The 6,000-nt window shown below is 49.9% G+C and overlaps 1 protein-coding gene across 1 annotated transcript in view; it reads left to right on the plus strand.

Moving 5' to 3' along the window:
• LOC135548688 (transcriptional regulator Erg-like) overlaps positions 1-4,384 on the plus strand; it is a 116,660-nt gene extending 112,276 nt beyond the window's left edge. The window contains exon 13 of the transcript XR_010456873.1: positions 4,367-4,384. The gene's annotated coding sequence lies outside the window, so the exon portion shown is untranslated. The remainder of the gene's footprint in view (positions 1-4,366) is intronic.
• Positions 4,385-6,000: the final 1,616 nt, after the last annotated feature.

Here is a 6,000-nt window from a genome sequence, read left to right on the forward strand (position 1 = left end):
CCGAGGTCAGGCTGGCCGAGACCCCCAGACACTCCATAAATGCCTTCCATACTCGGGACGTAAACTGGGGACCCCATTCAGAAACGATATCCTCGGGCACCCCGTAGTGCCGGAAGACATGGGTGAACAATGCTTCTTTAGTCTGCAGGGCCGTAGGGAGACCAGGCAACGGGATAAGACGGCAGGACTTCAAGAACCAATCCACAACGACCAGGATTGTCGTGTTCCCCTGAGACAGGGGAAGAGCCGTAAGATCCTCCCCTAGTGCCCGCTCGATGTCCGCATCCACCTCCCATACTACCGGTGCTACCAGCTTGGCAGCCGGAATGATGGGAATAGGATCGATGGACCGGTCATCAGTGTCGTATAGGCGGGACAGCGCGTCGACCTTAGTATTGAGGAAACCTGGTCGATACGAGATCGGAAAACGGAATCGGTTGAAATACATGGCCCACCTTGCCTGACGAGGATTCAGTCTCCTCGCTGAACGGATATACTCCAGGTTACGGTGGTTAGTCCAGATGAGGAAAGGGTGCTTAGCCCCCTCAAGCCAGTGTCTCCACACCTTCAGGGCCTTAACCATGGCCAACAGCTCCTTATCCCCCACATCATAATTCCGCTCCGCTGGCCCGAGCTTCTTTGAAAAAAAAGCACAGGGGTGGAGCTTCGGTGGCATACCCGAGTGTTGTCAGAGCACTGCTCCAACCCCAGCCTTGGATGCGTCCACCTCTACTATGAATGCCAAAGAAGGGTCCGGATGCGCCAACACTGGCGTGTTGGTGAACAGCGCCTTCAAATGACAGAAAGCTCCGTCCGCCTCTGCTGACCACTGCCTACGCACCGGCCCCCCATTCAGCAGTGAGGTAATAGGAGCCGCTACTTGACCAAATCCCCGGATAAAAATCCAACCTCGCTGCACCTCCTTTACCGTGGTCAGAGTCGACCAATTACGAAACGGCCTTGGTACGGTCACCCTCCATTACCACCCCCGAGGTGGAAATGCGATAACCCAGGAAGGAAACCGCTCGTTTGGAAAACTCACATTTCTCCGCCTTCACGTACAGATCATGCTCCAGCAGTCGCCCAAGAACCTTGCGCACCAGAGACACATGCGCGGCGCGTGTAGCGGAGTAGATCAAGATGTCGTCAATATACACCACTACACCCTGTCCGTGCAGGTCTCTGAGAATCTCATCAACAAAGGATTGAAAGATGGCTGGAGCATTCTTGAACCCGTACGGCATGACGAGGTACTCCACTCATCTCCCCCCGAATATGCACCAGATTATACACGCTCCTGAGGTCCAGTTCCGTGAAGAATCACGCCCTGTGAAATGATTCCACCACCATAGCGATGAGAGGTGGTGGGTAACTAAAACCCACAGTGATGGAATTTAGACCTTGATAATCAATACACGGACGCAAACCACCCTCCTTTTTCTTCCCGAAAAAGAAGCTCGAGGAGACGGGTGACATGGAGGGCCGAATGTACCCCTGTCCCAGGGCTTCTGTGATATAGCCAACGTCTCCTCCTGGGACAAAGAATACACATGGCTCCTGGGTAGTGCAGTCTTTACCTGGAGGTTTATCACGCAAACCCCCTGTCGATGGGGTGGTAATAGGGTTGCCTTCGTCTTACTGACGTTGATAGCCAAATCGGCATACTCAGCAAGAATGCGCACGGTGGAAACCTGGTCTGGACTCTCCACCGTTGTCGCACCAATGGAAACTCCTAAACACCTACCTGAACACTCATCAGACCACCCCTGGAGAGCTCCCTGTCGCCACAAAATTTTAGGATTGTGAATAGCCAGCCAATCCCCAACACCCCCGGAAACGCAGGTGAATCGATAAGGAACAGACTAATCCGCTCCTTATGATTCCCCTGCGTAATCATCTCCAGAGGAATCGTGGCCTCCCTGACCAGCCCTGACCCTAACAGTCAACTATCTAAGGAGTGCACGGGGAAGGGGGGGTCTACCTTAACTAACGGAATACTCAACCTCTGGGCGAGCTTGCGATCTATAAAATTCCCGCTGCGCCTGAATCGACTAGCACCTTATGCTGGAGAGAGGGGAAAAACTTCAGGAAACAAATTAACAAAAACATGTCACCAACAGGAAGCTCTGGGAGAGTGTGGTGCTGACTCACATGGGGTGACCGAGGAGTGTTCTGCCTGCCCTCTCTACTCCCAGATGGACTCCTCCAGCACCGAACGGAAGTGTGTCCTCTCAGGCCACAATGGGTACAGGAGGAGCCTCCTCCTCCGGTCTCCCTAGACGCAGCCACTCCTAGCTCCATCGGGATGGGAGCGGGGGGACCAGGAGGTGGAACTGACAGGACCCTTTCAGAACGTCCGCGAGCAGCCAGAAGATGGTCTAGCCGGATAGACATGTCGATCAGCTCATCCAAGCTGAGCGTAGTGTCCCGATAAGCCAGCTCCCTGCGGACGTCCTCTCTTAGGCTACACCTGTAGTGGTCTATCAGGGCCCTGTCGTCCCACCCTGCTCCAGCGGCCAAGGTCCGGAATTCCAGCGCAAAGTCCTGAGCGCTCCTCGTCCCCTGCTGGAGATGGAACAACCTCTCCCCCGCCGCTCGGCCCTCCGGAGGATGATCGAACACAGCCCGGAAACGGCCCACTCCAGGGTACAACTAGAGCTCTACCTGGTCACCGTTAGGCCGGCTGCCTCGGGTTGAGGAGAGCGCAAGTGTACTCGTCTCCTGCCTGACGGGTAGGGCCCTGGAGTGGGCCTGGAGTTTGATAGGTAGCGATTGGTTTAGATCTTATCTGTCGGAAAGATATCAGTTTGTCTCTGTGAATGGTTTGTCCTCTGACAAATTTCGGTGTTCCTCAAGGTTCCGTTTTAGGACCACTATTGTTTTCACTATATATTTTAACTCTTGGGGATGTTATTCGAAAACATAATGTTAACTTTCACTGCTATGCGGATGACACACAGCTGTACATTTCAATGAAACATGCTGAAGCCCCAAAATTGCCCTTGCTAGAAGCATGTGTTTCAGACATAAGGAAGTGGATGGCTGCAAACTTTCTACTTTTAAACTCGGACAAAACAGAGATGCTTGTTCTAGGTCCCAAGAAACAAAGAGATCTTCTGTTGAATCTGACAATTAATCTTAATGGTTGTACAGTCGTCTCAAATAAAACTGTGAAGGACCTCGGCGTTACTCTGGACCCTGATCTCTCTTTTGAAGAACATATCAAGACCATTTCAAGGACAGCTTTTTTCCATCTACGTAACATTGCAAAAATCAGAAACTTTCTGTCCAAAAATGAAGTGAAATGAAGAAAAATTAATCCATGCTTTTGTCACTTCTAGGTTAGACTACTGCAATGCTCTACTTTCCGGCTACCCGGATAAAGCACTAAATAAACTTTTGTTAGTGCTAAATACGGCTGCTAGAATCCTGACTAGAACCCAAAAATTTTATCATATTACTCCAGTGCTAGCCTCCCTACACTGGCTTCCTGTCAAAGCAAGGGCTGATTTCAAGGTTTTACTGCTAACCTACAAAGCATTACATGGGCTTGCTCCTACCTATCTCTCTGATTTGGTCCTGCCGTACATACCTACACGTACGCTACGGTCACAAGACGCAGGCCTCCTAATTGTCCCTAGAATTTCTAAGCAAACAGCTGGAGGCCGGGCTTTCTCCTATAGAGCTCCATTTTTATGGAACGGTCTGCCTACCCATGTCAGAGACGCAAACTCGGTCTCAACCTTTAAGTCTTTACTGAAGACTCATCTCTTCATTGGGTCATATGATTGAGTGTAGTCTGGCCCAGGAGTGGGAAGGTGAACGGAAAGGCTCTGGAGCAACGAACCACCCTTGCTGTCTCTGCCTGGCCGGTTCCCCTCTTTCCACTGGGATTCTCTGCCTCTAACCCTATTACAGGGGCTGAGTCACTGGCTTACTGGGGCTCTCTCATGCCGTCCCTGGAAGGGGTGCGTCACCTGAGTGGGTTGATTCACTGATGTGGTCATCCTGTCTGGGTTGGCGCCCCCTCTTGGGTTGTGCCGTGGCGGAGATCTTTGTGGGCTATACTCAGCCTTGTCTCAGGATGGTAAGTTGGTGGTTGAAGATATCCCTCTAGTGGTGTGGGGGCTGTGCTTTGGCAAAGTAGGTGGGGTTATATCCTTCCTGTTTGGCCCTGTCCGGGGGTGTCCTCGGATGGGGCCACAGTGTCTCCTGACCCCTCCTGTCTCAGCCTCCAGTATTTATTCTGCAGTAGTTTGTGTCAGGGGGCTGGGGTCAGTTTGTTATATCTGGAGTACTTCTCCTGTCCAATTCGGTGTCCTGTGTGAATCTAAGTGTGCGTTCTCTAATTCTCTCCTTCTCGGAGGACCTGAGCCCTAGGACCATGCCCCAGGACTACCTGACATGATGACTCCTTGCTGTCCCCAGTCCACCTGGCCATGCTGCTGCTCCAGTTTCAACTGTTCTGCCTTATTATTATTCGACCATGCTGGTCATTTATGAACATTTGAACATCTTGGCCATGTTCTGTTATAATCTCTACCCGGCACAGCCAGAAGAGGACTGGCCACCCCACATAGCCTGGTTCCTCTCTAGGTTTCTTGCTAGGTTTTGGCCTTTCTAGGGAGTTTTTCCTAACCACCGTGCTTCTACACCTGCATTGCTTGCTGTTTGGCGTTTTAGGCTGGGTTTCTGTACAGCACTTTGAGATATCAGCTGATGTACGAAGGGCTATATAAATACATTTGATTTGATTTGATTGAATATGTCTATAAACAAACACACCAGCCAGCTGGTCTGCACATGCTCTGAGGACGCGGCTAGGGATGCCATCCGGGCCAGCAGCCTTGCGGGGGTTAACAAGTTAAACGTTTTACTCAAGTCAGTCATGGCGAAGGAGAGGTGGGGAGCAGTCTTTGTTAGCAAGCTGCGATGGTGGCACTGTATTATCCTCAAGCGGCCAAAGAAAGTGTTACGTTTGTCTGGAAACATGACGTTGGTGTCCGTGGTGTGGCTGTCTTTGTTTTAATAGTCCGTGATTTCCTGTAGACCCTGCCACATACATCTCGTGTCTGAACCACTGAATTATGACTCCACCTTGTCCCTGTACCTGTGCTTGTTTGATTGCCTTGCAGAGAGAATAACTACACTGTTTAACTTCTGACATATTTCCAGACCTTTTTGCCATTGTTAAAAGTGGTGGATCACGCTTTCAGTTTTGTGTGAATGCTGCCATCCATCCACTGTTTCTGGTTAGGGTAGGTTTTAATAGTCACAGTGGGAACAACTTCTCCAATGCACTTCTTAATAAATGCACTCACTGAGTCAGCGTATATGTCAATGTTGTTCTCTGAGGCTGACCGGAACATATTCCAATCCGTGTGATTAAAACTATCTTGAAGCGTGGCATCCGATTGGTCAGACAAGCGTTGAATGGTTCTCGTCACTGGTACATCCTGTTTGAGTTTCTGCTTATAAAACGGAACGAGTAAGATGGTGTCGTGGTCGGATTTGCCGAAGGGAGGGCAGGGGAGGGCTTTGTTTGCATTGCGAAAGTTAGAGTAGCAGTGATTGAGAGTATTAGCCCTGCAATAAAGACATGCAATAAATATGCTAATAGAATTTAGGTAGCCTTGTTCTCAAATTTGCTTTGTTAAAATCCCCAGCTACAATAACTGCAGCCTCCGGATATATGGATTCCAGTTTACATAGAGTCCAGTGAAGTTCCTTGAGGGCCGTCTTGTTGTTCGCTTGAGGGGGAATGTACACAGCTGTGACTATAACTGACAAAAATAATCTTGGTAGGTAAAATGGCCGGCATTTGATTGTAGTAAGGAATTCTAGGTTGTGTGAGCAGAAGGACTTGAGTTCCTGTATGTTGTTATGACTACACCATGAGTCGTTAAGTTGACGTTGCTCTTAGTCAAATAGTTCTTCCCGGCTGTATGTAATAAGACTTAAGATTTCCTGGGGTAACACTGTAAGAAATAATACATAAAA

This window comes from Oncorhynchus masou, chromosome 11 (genome assembly GCF_036934945.1).
Source record: "Oncorhynchus masou masou isolate Uvic2021 chromosome 11, UVic_Omas_1.1, whole genome shotgun sequence".
NCBI lineage: Eukaryota > Metazoa > Chordata > Actinopteri > Salmoniformes > Salmonidae > Oncorhynchus > Oncorhynchus masou.